Here is a 12,160-nt window from a genome sequence, read left to right as displayed (position 1 = left end):
CTGCAGCCCCCCGAGGGGTGGGCTCGGTCGCCTACTGAGGTGGGGGGGGGGGGGGGGTGCGCGGTCACCTCACGGATGGGGGGCACCCAAGGGGGCTTCAGCCCTGGGTGACAGCGCTGTAGGTGGGTGGGAGTGGTCCCGGGGGGGTGCCGGTGGTCTGTGGGGTGTTGGTGGTCTGTGGGGTTTGGGTCACGGTGAACGTCTCACTCCGTCCCTGCTGGGAGCAGCCGGACCCGCGGGGCCCGATGCTGGGGAGATGCGGGTAAGGGGGGGGTCGTCCACAATCAGCGCCCAGCGAGTTGGGGTTTGGAAACGGGGATTTTCTTTTGTCTCTGCGAAGCCTGGCTGCTTGCTGGGCTCCGTCCTCTCGCTGGCTTTTTGTTCCGAGTAATCCAGGTATTGACACGATCTGCGTGCTGAAGGAACGGACGCGGTGGGTTTTTTGTTTCTGCTGGTGGCAGAGATGTGCCCTTTAGCAGGGAAGGCCCAACCAGGGGGCTGCCGGCCCGCTTGTGAATGAATGGCAGGATGGATCGGGCATCCTGAGTCCCTCAGGACCGGGTCCTGAGCCCCTCGCATCTCCTGGTACGGAGCGGTGAGCAGCCTGCCTGGGGAAGCATCCAGGGATGGAGCAGAGGCCGCTGGTGGTACCTCGGAGCAGCCAGGCAGCTGCAGCTGTGCTGGGAAGCGCTGCAGACAAAGCACCATGTCGGTGCTGCTCTGTTCGGTGTCAGTCCCGCAGGCCTGCCAGCCCCGGCTCAGAAACCCATCCTGCTGGGGCAGACGCTGAGTTCCATCAGCCCAGCCGTGCGTTGGCTGGGAGGGTTCCCGTGGGGTGACTTGCATTTTGAGAAGGGTTGGTCAGAGCGTGGACAGAAATATGTTCAGGGTGCCTGTCTGGGTTTGTTGGCCTTAGTCCTTCTGACAGCATTCCTGTGCCTTGTGGTGCTCCGAGAGAAAACCCTGTAATCAGCAGCCCCATCAGTCCCCCGGTCACTGCTGGGGTTGTGGCGCACGGCACAGCTGCCTGGCTTGTTCTTGAACTTGGGTCGCTCCAAGAAATTACCTGCCTGCTGTTACAGCCCGCCAGGACTGGGGAGGAGAGGGTCTGCACCCAGCAGCTGTGTTCTCGCTAAGAGGTGTCACTGCATGCCAGAAATCACCATGAGCACGGGATTTCAAAGTCACGACTCTGAGACAAGCCACGAGTTAAAATGTTAGCACTGGCCACTACAGGCGTGTCAGGGAGAAGTGGTGCTGGATCCAGTTTGTCTCAGGAGCGCTCATGTGGGGGCCTGCCTTCAATTATGGGGAAAAACTGTGTTTTAAGAGATGCTCTTGGGGTACGTATGGACTGGATTATCTGCTGAGGCCAGGGGTTGGTATGTGCTTCTCTGACTTCCCGCTGCCTCTGGCCTTGGAGGTTGCCATAATTTATGCCAGCAAGTAGCGCTTCCCGGTGTGTTTCCTCTTTCTCCCTGCTTGTGCTCTTGCACTGGCAGAAGAAATGATGAAGAACCCAGAGGGGGATTTTCCAGTGCTGAGGGATGTGGCTGTGTAAGGGTATGCACCCCGGTTCTTCTTCCCTGGTGTTACTGGCTGGATGAAATGGGTATAGGCATGAATTCCACCTCCTGCTTGAGGTTGCTGTTTTTAATTATGAAAACGCCTCCTCCGTACTTGAAACTCAGGCGGAAATGAATAAATCTCTTTTTTTTTGTCCTCATCAGGATTATGACAGACAATATATAACGCAGACTCCATCCCCCAGCTGCACGCTGTCAGTGCTGCTTTGTGGAGTGTGCACGATGCATGGCAAGGTTTATATACCGACTTCTAAAGCTCTGGGAAAGCCCAGGTACAGGTAGCTGGACCCGAGCACGACTTGTTGCTAGCCTCTTAGACACTGGTATGGACTTATCTCAGAGAGCAGTTACAGTGAGAGCTATTTTTTTTTCATAAATATGTTTTATAAGTATCTTGTGACCCGTTTTCCCCTCCATCTCCCAAGGGCTCTGAGCACAAGAACAATCAAGGAAGTTGCTGAGATGGGCCAAAAAAAAATGTTGTCTAGTGCTCTGTTGCTGAGTTAGATGGCCAGCAGTGTCTCTCTTGTTCTGTTATCGCTGCTCTCCTGATGCTCACAGCAGAGTTTTGAGTCTTGGTTGGTTGGGAGAGCACCTTGGCTGATGTTACTGGGAATGTGGGACCCCAGTAAGAGTAGGGCTTTGTAGTGCTAGTCACTTTCCTAAACCAACCCAATGAGGTCAGTCGCTGAATGAAGGAGGCAGACCGTCAGAGGTCACTCGAGAAGCCCAGGCAGGAGGAAGGAACTGGAGGTGATGTTCCTGAGTCCTCCTCTATTGCTGCCTTCTCCACGCTGTCTTTTCTCTCATCCTTGTGGCTGGTGCTGACAAACACAGAAGCCGTCAGTGCGTTGCTGCACAAAGGCTTTCTCTGCCATACCGCCGTGCTCTCAAAGCATTTCCTTGTGCTAAGCTGAGGGTACCCCACGTGCCGTGTTTGTGTGCTGCACTTTAACTGTGATGATAAATGGGGCAAATCAAATTTGCTTCCTTCGTATTTGGCTTTAATTTCTTGCTCTTATTACTGTGCAGTGGCTCTTGCTGTGGGAAAAATGACTTCATTGCATGTGACTCGGAGTCTGGCACCTCAAAGTAATACTTACTGCTATTCCTGAAAAAAACAAAGAAACCTCATTTAAAAAAGAAAAAAGGCGGCATTTCTGCATCAGGCTTCTTGGAGCCCATTCCCATGCTGTGGTACTCTTTTTGTCTTTCTAAGTGAGTGTCTATAAAATAAGCTGGGGCTGTTTCAGAAAGAGCGTAAGTAAAGAAAGATGCGTGAAGAAATAAAACGAAGCATTGTTGTGTTTTGTTATCGCAGCTTCAATTTTTATTTTACCTCAGAGTGATGCAATGAAATAAGATGTTGACTTCGATCAGAGCTGAAATTATTTGCTACTTGCCTTTCAGTGACGTGTTTTTATTATGCGAAGCCTCACCTGCCTAGGTGGTTGTAGGGAGCTGTGGAGCCTAGGGAAATGCCTTGCTGCAGGTTCTGAGCCAGCAGTACGTCCCCTTCTCCCCATCCCTATCTGTGCTGAAGCACAAAGGGAGTTTGAAGTTTGCTTGTTTTGTTTGGAGAGTTAATGTTCTGACCTCTAACGCTGGCTCTCTCGATTGACTCCATTTGTGCCTGGGAAAGTCAACTGATTATTTAAAAAATGTATTTATACTCTGTGTCTATAAACTAACACTTCAGAAAGATTTCCCAAGCCTTTTGAAGTGCTGGATGTTAAGAGATAATGGTGTCCAATAGAGCTGTGTTCATCTGCTGCTGCAGTTTTTTGAGTGATCTTGGGGAAAATCTTTTCCATCTCTGTATCAATTTTTCCCAGGTGCAAAATAGGTGCTGTAGTTCTCACCTCCTTTGAAGTCTGTGAATAAAAAGCTCCATGGGTGTTGGATATTTGGACCTTGGAACTTAGGTGCTTTTCAGCTGTGCTTCCCCACTCAGTTCCTTTAAAGATAAGGCAAATAAAATGGTAGTGATGGTGCCAGAGCTCTTGGTCTAAAGGAATCCTGTTTTCTTTTAGAGAATAACTTGTGTAGTGCAGGGATATTGGCTACACTGGAAGGAATTCACAAAAATTTGGGGTGGCATCAAGAGGTAATCTGATCCATCTGTCTGTTCCGGGTGTTCATTGCTGACATTCAGGATGGAGGTTTGAAGATCTGTATATGTGTGTGTATATTTATATATATTACTTTATCGTGGGCATCGAGGGAGGTTTTACAGCCTCTGCGGACAGTCTAGCTCAGAACTGATGTTGTAGCTGGAGCTGTGCAGCGTGCATCTTTCCCTTTCAGTTTGTTGTCATTGTCCCTCTGTGGATCTGCCCTGTTTGTACAAAGGACCGGTACAAAGGTGTTTAATCAATGCAACCAGCACAACTTCTTTTGCAACGTGTCTGCGAGAAGGCTTCCGAACCAGTGCACATGCTTCTGGCATAACCACTAACAAAGGCTTTCTCTGGCTGATCTGTTCTTCTTCTCTCTTTGACCTGCTCATCTCCCCTTTATTTTTGTTGCATCATGCTCTGAAAACTTCTGTGTCTGCCAATTAGTGCTGGAATCTTTTCAGCAGTCCCAGGCAGCTGCCTGTTGAAACAAACTGCACTTTCCCATCCCTTGGAAACCCTCCCGTTTGCGCCCAACAGGCTCATCCCCTGGCTGCAGGAGCTGTCCTGGCTGCTGAGACAAACCTCCCTAGGAAAGGAGGCCTCTCTTGGAAGATCCAGAGAGGCAGCTGCATTGTGAGATGTATTTTGTGGGCTTTTTAGCCTCATATTTCCCCGTGTGCGATAATACCTCATTGGCTCTTGTCAGCCCTCTGCATGATGCCTATCCTGGTGATTAAAGCCTGCTCCTTCGCTATATTTAGCTTACAGCTATTTGTTTTATAACACTGAGGTCCTTGCCACGCAAACTGGAGTAGGTCAATCTGCAACCTTGAGTAAGTACGTCTATTTCTCTGGATTCATGCTTCCCAGCTGGAAAACCTGGGATGTTCTCGCTGATGATCAATCCATCACCATTCCCAGTGGAGATATAATGATTTACAATGGGGCACAAGAAGTAGTTCCCAGCCTAGCGTGATAGGATGTTTCTGCCTTTTTGTGCTTCATCGTGTCTTCTGCTCAAGTGAGCCTGCTTAGCCCCATGCTGTCGGTACTTCCCAGAGTCCAGGTGCCCAATATGAGATGGAATTGCCCTGCTTCGTAGGGCTGCACTGCCTATGTATTCCCCTTGAAGCGTTACGGGAAACACCTTGACCAAGGCTATGGAGGAAGAGAGCTCTCTGAATCCACGAGCTTAAACCACCAGAATGTGGCAGTTTATTTGCTCTCTGGAGGAATATACCGTTTGGTGTTGTGAGCATCTAAATCAGGAATAAGAAACTAGGTCTGTACTTGAAAGAAGACATGGAGAGCATGGTCTGTTTCTTGCCTTTGCAACCTGGAGCACGTACAATAGACTGAAGGAGCAAAGGCCACTGGATTGCTGGAATTAGAGCTCTTGTGTGACTGCTCGTGGCCTCTTGCAAAGAGGCTACTCAGATGTCTGCTGAAAGGGCAGGCTTGTGTGGAGTGCGCTGCTGAGATGGGAAGGTGATGTTTTGCCTTATCCAGTTCATCTTTTACATGTCTATTTATGTAGGCTTTTACTGGGATGTATGAAGGAGCTTTTTGAACTTGCTAAATCTGTTCCATAGGAAAAAAATCTATATTTAAATGTGTATGTGTTCCAGTAAATGATACTGGCAATGGCAGTGCCTCCTTTGAGCTTAATCTTGATGCATCTGAAGCATTTGCAAGCATGTTTCTTCTCTCTCCCCCCCTTTATCTCTGAATCCCCTAGCACATTGGCACGGTAGTAGGAAGGTGTGGGAGCACTTCCAGCACACTAACGTGGCAATGCCAGTCAAATGGGTGCTTTTGGGAGATCATATGGCTCAGGTTTGTGAAATGCTAAGATAGTTTCTGCCTTAGGGTACCAGAAACTTATATATTGCCTTTGCTGGAAGAGGTGACAGCTCAGTTTTTGATCTTCCTTTTGTTTGAAACCGGACCAGTCTGCGTTAGAGACATCGTGACAGCGCTCTGCCTTACAGCGTACTCAGGCTGTTGCCTGCAATCACTCTGTGCTTGCTTGACTAGATAAGATTGTATCTTGGCCTCCTTGGAAAATCATGCTTGTGGTCTTGCTTGCATTAGAGGAGAGATTAACGACACTTGTGGTACGTAAACAGCCCATTTCTGTAAGCGGTGGAGGAGCAGGGGTGTGTGGTGGCTCTGTGAAGCTCCAAGCAGAGCATGCAAAGCTGCTCCGTCTGTCCTGCCTACCTGCATCCAGGCTGGGTGCCCCCTGTATTTCATCTCGAGATAGGTTAAATCCCATTTTAGTACTGATCCATCTAGCCAGCCCAGTTCCTTTCGGCTGCCGGCATCCATCCATCCATCAGGCACTGCTGTATGAGTGCTCCCCAGCAATGTGGTAGCTTATGGATGGAAATACTGATTTAAAGCCAGTCCCTGCTGCTGCGGAAGGAGGCTGGGATGGCCAGCCTTCCCCAGGTGTGCACAGCCCGTGTCGGGGCAGCCTCCCGTGCCCTAGCCAACCAAACAAGTCTCACTGCAGAACAGGCAGCGCAAATTGAGCACATTCGGTCCCCACACCTACTTTGCCATCTGACTGTAGGATGGTGGTTTCTTGTTTCACCCTAGGAAACCATCTCTAACCTCCTCTGGTACAGGGAGCCATCCTATGGTGCTGCTGTGGCTCGTGTGTGTGGCTTGGTGCCCAAAGGCATTGAGCTGTAGGCTCTCCTCTGCATGTGGTAGGATCCAAAAGAGGTGACTCCCTCTGCGAGGCAAATTGCAAGGTCCAGGTGAAAGGAACCACAAGGCAGAAGGTGATAGTGTAACATGACTGGTAAGGATGCTGCTTGATCCAACTTGCCAAAGCGATTATGATTTTAGATCATTAATAGGGACGCAATTTGAATAAGAGATGTGTTTCCACTTGTGTTAAGAAGTTTGTGAGCTGTCTAAACTCCCAGCTCTCCTCAGTGCCTTCGTACTGGGGTTCTGGGTGGTAAAGGAGGAATCTCTGACTTTCTGGGTTCCTGGCCTACCTGTCTCCTCCACTGGTGGGAGTTGTGTAGCTGTGTTGCTGTCAGCTGTGGTGCAGGGAAATTGCAGCATTTGTAGAGGCTTAGGTGAAAGCAACAATTAGTGCACGTGGCTGGGGGTCGTATGGGGGGCTGAGTGTGGGCTGGTGACAGAGCAGGGAGGAGGAAAAGGGTGCTGCAGGGAACTACGCAACGACGGAGAGCAGGGATGCTCAGTGGCAAGCAGGATGCTCAAGGGGCTTACACGGTGCCTTGGTGCTCCAGAGAGAAAGAAGAGTTTGACACCTCTGTAACATCTTTGGTGACTTCAGATCCCTCGATACGTATCAGTGGCGTAGCTCTTCTGGTTACAAGGTTGGTACTGTTGTTGTCACCCTTTGTATTTTAAGGAGGCTGCTAACCCCTCTGGAAGAAGAGAAGGGGAGTCCTGGCTGTCAGTGCTGCATTTCGTCCATCAGACAAGGCTTTGTGTTTCATTTCTAGCTGTATCAGCTTACTGCCAAGGGTCACAGTGTGGGGATGGGTTAGTTAATTAGTTAGTTTTGGGAGCAGCTGCTTTGTTTGAAGGAAGGAGATTGTTAGCTTTCAGTATTTGGCATAGAGACTGTCCGAGGCCTGGTGAGACACCGTCTGGGATGCAGACTGCATTTTGGGTGCCTGTGTTGATAACAGACTGACTTCAAGTGATGCAGGTCTAGAGAAGGTCTGCAGAGGTGAGTGAGGAAATGGTGAGTGCCATCTCAGGACCTCTTGAAATGCAGCCTTTTGGTTGCATTGGGACAGTCCGTGTTGCACAAAGGGCAGAGTCGGTAGGTGGGCAGACAGTTGGCTTGAATTAAATTTAATTGAAAACCTTGTAAGGTAGCTTTATAACTAAAGGACAGGGCTTGCATCAGGTGCAGAATGGGCTCTTCCCAGCCTTCATCCCTGCCTGAAGTTTCACCACCCTGTGTGTCGACAGGGCCAATTTTTGCTTTTTGGGGCTCTTCTGGGAGGGCTTCCGTAATAAATGCTGCACCTACGGTAGCAGTGCCCTGGGGCAGGGCTTTGCTCTTGTTCTTGCTACAACAACCAGGTCTCCTCTGCATGCCGAAGTGCATTAAATGTGTCACTGCATTTACACCATGCACTTGAGCTGTGTTTGGGGGGGAATATGAACATCTTGGGCAGCATCAGTGGAGCACAGCAGGGTATTCGGTGGTAAGCATAGCATGTCCCAAGGGGAATGCTGTCTGCCACACCAGAAATGTTGTGTTCTGCTCCTATTTTCAGTTTTCTTTAAACTTGCCGATAATTTGGTCAAAACTGGTGCAGCTACGCTGCCATCAGACAGGCTGTCATAACACCACGATGAAAAGGAAAACAAAATTCCTAGTTTGAAAGAACTTCAATGTGCACAGAAAAAGAAGGAACTAGCAAGACGAGCTGCTTTCTATTTTCAGCTCTTCGTTGCACCAGCCTTTCAGTTGCACTGTACAAACCAGGGCTGGCCTGCAAAAAGAAGTCTTGATTGCAGGTGCAGGTCGTAAAAAAAAGGGGAGAAATCAGGGAGGGAGAGACCTGGTCCTGGTTTTGTTTCATAATCAAAGTCCTGGGCAGAGGTTAGATTACCTAAGTGCACAAATCAAACTCTGTGTGTAAAGCTGAGTTCCTGTGAATAATAGATGAAGTGCCAGGGGGAACTTTAATGCTGCATTAAATCAAGGACTCAACAGCCAGGAAATTCCAAAAGTTCAGCTCCTTCTGCAGCTTCGCAAAGGGTGCGTGGCAGGGCTGAGTTACAGTAGGGCTCATATTTAATTGCTGAAATGGTTTCTCTGGTAGTAAAATACCAAGCCATTATAATGGAATATGTTTATCATGTGTCACTGCCTTTCTTGCACTGTCTGCTCTTCTGGTCTTGTCTTTTTTTTTGTCTCCCAGACACTGCTTATGTGAGATAACAAACACTACCTGTGCATAGAGAACGTGGATTTTGATGAAGCCCCTCGAATTGCATGGGAACCTTTCCATCGAGTAGAGTAGCCACTGGATCAAACCTGAATGGGTCTGTTACCAAGTCTGTCCTTGGAGGGTAACAGTTCTGAAATCTCCGTGTCTCTTCTGTTCCCTTCCTGTGGGAATTGTACAATTTTGTGTCGTGCCCCTGTATATTTCTGCAGGGACACTGTCCCCTGCCTCCAGGGCTTGATGCCAGGGAGCAGAAACCCATTTAGTTCCAAGCCTTTCCCTGGGATTTTTCCCATAAATTAGGGATAGTTTTGCTCTGCAATTAGTACAGAATTGTTGCTATCTACAGTATCACTCTTTGGTAGGCGTTTTGCCAGCGTGGGGAGTGTGAGCTCATCAGCAAGCTCATAATTACTCCCCGCTTTGTTTAGGATGCCTTCCTTCAATGTCCTTTTTCTCCCACTTTGCCTCAGGTTTTACATTGTGGTTTTTAGTTATAGAATGCAGGGGGGGTGCTTTTGTTATGTTCTTCCTTTAACAGCCTTTGTTTTATACCTAAATCAAAGGATGAGTCTATCCTAATGGTTAGAACTGGTTTTAAGGCTTTAAATGAAAGGCCTCTAGGCTTTCCCTTTGCATTCTGTGCTAATTATTATAAAGTTTGAGTGAGGAAGAAAACTCAACACAGGCTTTTTTAGAGGTTAATCTTTGGGAGATGTAAGGGAAACTGCATAGCGACAAGAGCTTTCTGGAGGAGGAACCCATGTGAGTCCTGAAACGGTAAGGAGAAAAACTGGTGGCTGGCAGAGGGTACCCTTGGTTTTCCCGGTACGTAACTGATGGCAGTGCACCGATTTTGTTCCTGAAGTACTCTGGCTGTTTCCTCTAAGGGAGAAGAAAATGTTTTCTTGGGAGAGGAGTCCGACCTTAATTAAGAATGAGGATCTCGTATTTCCTCTATGCTTCAATTAAATGAAAGGATTTAATCCTAATCTGACGTGTGCTTCCGAAATAGTTTTCTGATTGCTTGTCAGAAGAGTAACTAATCAGGGAAGTGAGAAGGGATGGGATGATTACCTTGGATCAGATGGAACATCTTAAGGAATTAAAAGATAAAAATTGCCCTTTCTTCTCAGCATAAGCTTTTTCCCTACTAGCAAAGCTGCGCTTTGGCTTTATCAGGTCGTCATCTTTATGTTGACTGGATTCATTTCCTGTCCTTTCTGCAGAAGAGTGCATGGTTTAAGTCTGGCCTTTGGATTTTGCTTTCAAGGCAAAATTCTCTTCTTAAATCCCCAGCCTGTCTTTGCAGCCCGGCCAGTGCCGGCAGGGTCTTGAGCCGAAGGCACCAAATCTTAACCCATCCTTGCCTGTGGCATACAGTCTGGGCAGTAACATGTCCTCGAGTAACCACTCTAGGAGCTTGAGCTCTGTTACATGAGAATCTCACTTTTCTCAGGGGAATGGCGTGCAGAAAAGCATGAAAACATGAAATGGATGCAACCAAAATGCTCAGAAATAAGAAAATAAATAACTTTATATAACTTAATATAAGATACCAGTGCCTTTAGGCCAGTAGAGGTTTCTTTTATAAGGTCTAATAAATGAATGCAAGCTGACACTGAAAGCTTTTTGCCTTTATCTTGTGTGCTTATTGTTGGAGTGCATGAAGAGCTCCTCCACTTATCAGCAGACCCGATCTGTCTCCAGCAGTTGGTTTTTAGGGATATGTTGGGCTCCAGATACTGTTTTCAACATTCACAGTGGCTGATGCTGGAGGTTTCTGCAACCAGTAATGCTGTGATCAAACCCAGAAACATGTTGAAGGCTTTGTACTCTTTTTGAAACACTAAGCCAGAACACGGGTAGAAAATTAGGTCCCTGCGTTTAACTCTCCTGAATATACATACAAAGGAGGCGTCCAAACCAAAGTGCTGTTGGACTCAGCTACGCATTGTGTGGCAGCACGTGGGATGGGTTTTGCTTCCTGTAGAAGATGGGGATTTACCTTGCAATCATAAAATACAGTTTCCATTTCTCCATATGGAGTCGCTGTTATTACATTGTCAGAGCAGCTGCGGACAGAATTCCCGGACTTTCCAATCTTTGTCTTTGTTATTAATGTAAGTCTCTCTGCAAATTCAGCCACACCCCCACATTGCTTTATAACAGCCCTGGAAATGGCTGAAACTCTTCTTGCGTTCTCTCTCCTTGCAAATGTGCTCCCATAGGGCTGCATGTGGAAACCCTGGTGTTCCTCATCCTCCGTGTGCATGTGAGGAAAGCTGGCTTAGGGTTTTAAATGATGGCACAAACAATTGCATCACAAAATATTATCTTAGATGGGAGTAGGTAAAAACAGGAAGAGATTATTGTGCAAGCCTTTTTCTGTCCAAATAGCTGTCTTTTAAGACACTGATTCAAGACTGAACGTGAGTCAAGATTGTTTTTAAGCAAAAGTGTTTTGCTGCTGCTCTACATTTCTTTGCATTATATGGAGGGTTAATGATATGCAACGACCTTGCTTTCCTTCAGCCTGGTAAATAGATACTTTATCTTTTTTTATGGGTCCTGGTCCTGAAAAGATGTCTGCATGACTGACTGCAAATTTAAATCCTCATGCAAGAAAAGAAATTTTACAGATTTATAAAATTAGAATCCTGTATTTTGGCACTAGGGCTTTTGGCCATATAAGTAATTAAAAAACAACTCCATATTTCTCTATGAAGTGTTGCAAACACTCATCTATTTCAGCAGTGCTCAGCTACAGCCAGTCTGAACTCCACGTGTGCATTCAGAACGGAGTCCCAGTGCCTCGCCTAGGGTTTCATGCTGGGTAAACACTTCTTGCATCTGGATCCATCCAGAAGGAAGCACCAGGCACAGGATGGGATTCAGGCCAACTCAGTCTGGTGTCTGGGAACCCGTTCCTGCATTTTGCAGTTGTTTCATTGTTTCATGACGAGGTGAACAGATCCTTAGGCTGTCATATAACCATGAGGGTTTCCTTCTAGGGAGTATTGAATTCGGGGGCACGCTTTGCATATGGCAAGGAAATATCCATGTGCCTTGTTGAGGATAGATGAAAGAGAAAAATGATGGACAAAATGTGGCCAAAACTGACAAAGGCTTTTGCTTCCAACCCCTGTTTTGTTATTCCTCTACACCATTTGAGGAGTAGCCGATGTCTAAGAACCTCCAATTGCTTTTCTGTTTTTGTGTGCTGTCCTAATGCTGGCCAGTTTTGTGGAGACTTTATGTATCCAGATATATTACTTCTCATGAAAGTTATTTTCTTGAGGCCTTTCTGTGCTTAGCTGAGAGCTGCTCTCCATTTTGAATCTGAGCCTAGGTGACTCAGATTTGGCTATCCCATTTTCCGATGGAAAGATGGAGAACAGAATGTTTTGGTCATTTGAAGCAGGCTTTCATATTGTGCATTCCTGGGATGTTTTTCTTGGTTGTGGGAACACACAGAGCCATTCATCCTGGT

General features: G+C 47.3%; 1 protein-coding gene across 3 annotated transcripts in view; it reads left to right on the top strand.

Annotated features, from left to right (window-relative positions):
• Positions 1 to 12,160, top strand: part of CLIP2 (CAP-Gly domain containing linker protein 2) — an 81,120-nt gene that overhangs the window by 826 nt on the left and 68,134 nt on the right. The window contains exon 2 of one of the 3 annotated variants that reach the window (XM_035343395.1): positions 4,242 to 4,244. The exons of the other annotated variants lie outside the window; for them this stretch is intronic. The gene's annotated coding sequence lies outside the window, so the exon portion shown is untranslated. The remainder of the gene's footprint in view (positions 1 to 4,241; positions 4,245 to 12,160) is intronic. 3 annotated transcript variants of the gene reach the window in all.

Source organism: Oxyura jamaicensis, chromosome 19 (assembly GCF_011077185.1).
Source record: "Oxyura jamaicensis isolate SHBP4307 breed ruddy duck chromosome 19, BPBGC_Ojam_1.0, whole genome shotgun sequence".
Classification (NCBI taxonomy): domain Eukaryota; kingdom Metazoa; phylum Chordata; class Aves; order Anseriformes; family Anatidae; genus Oxyura; species Oxyura jamaicensis.
This window is presented reverse-complemented; position numbering and strand designations above follow the sequence as displayed.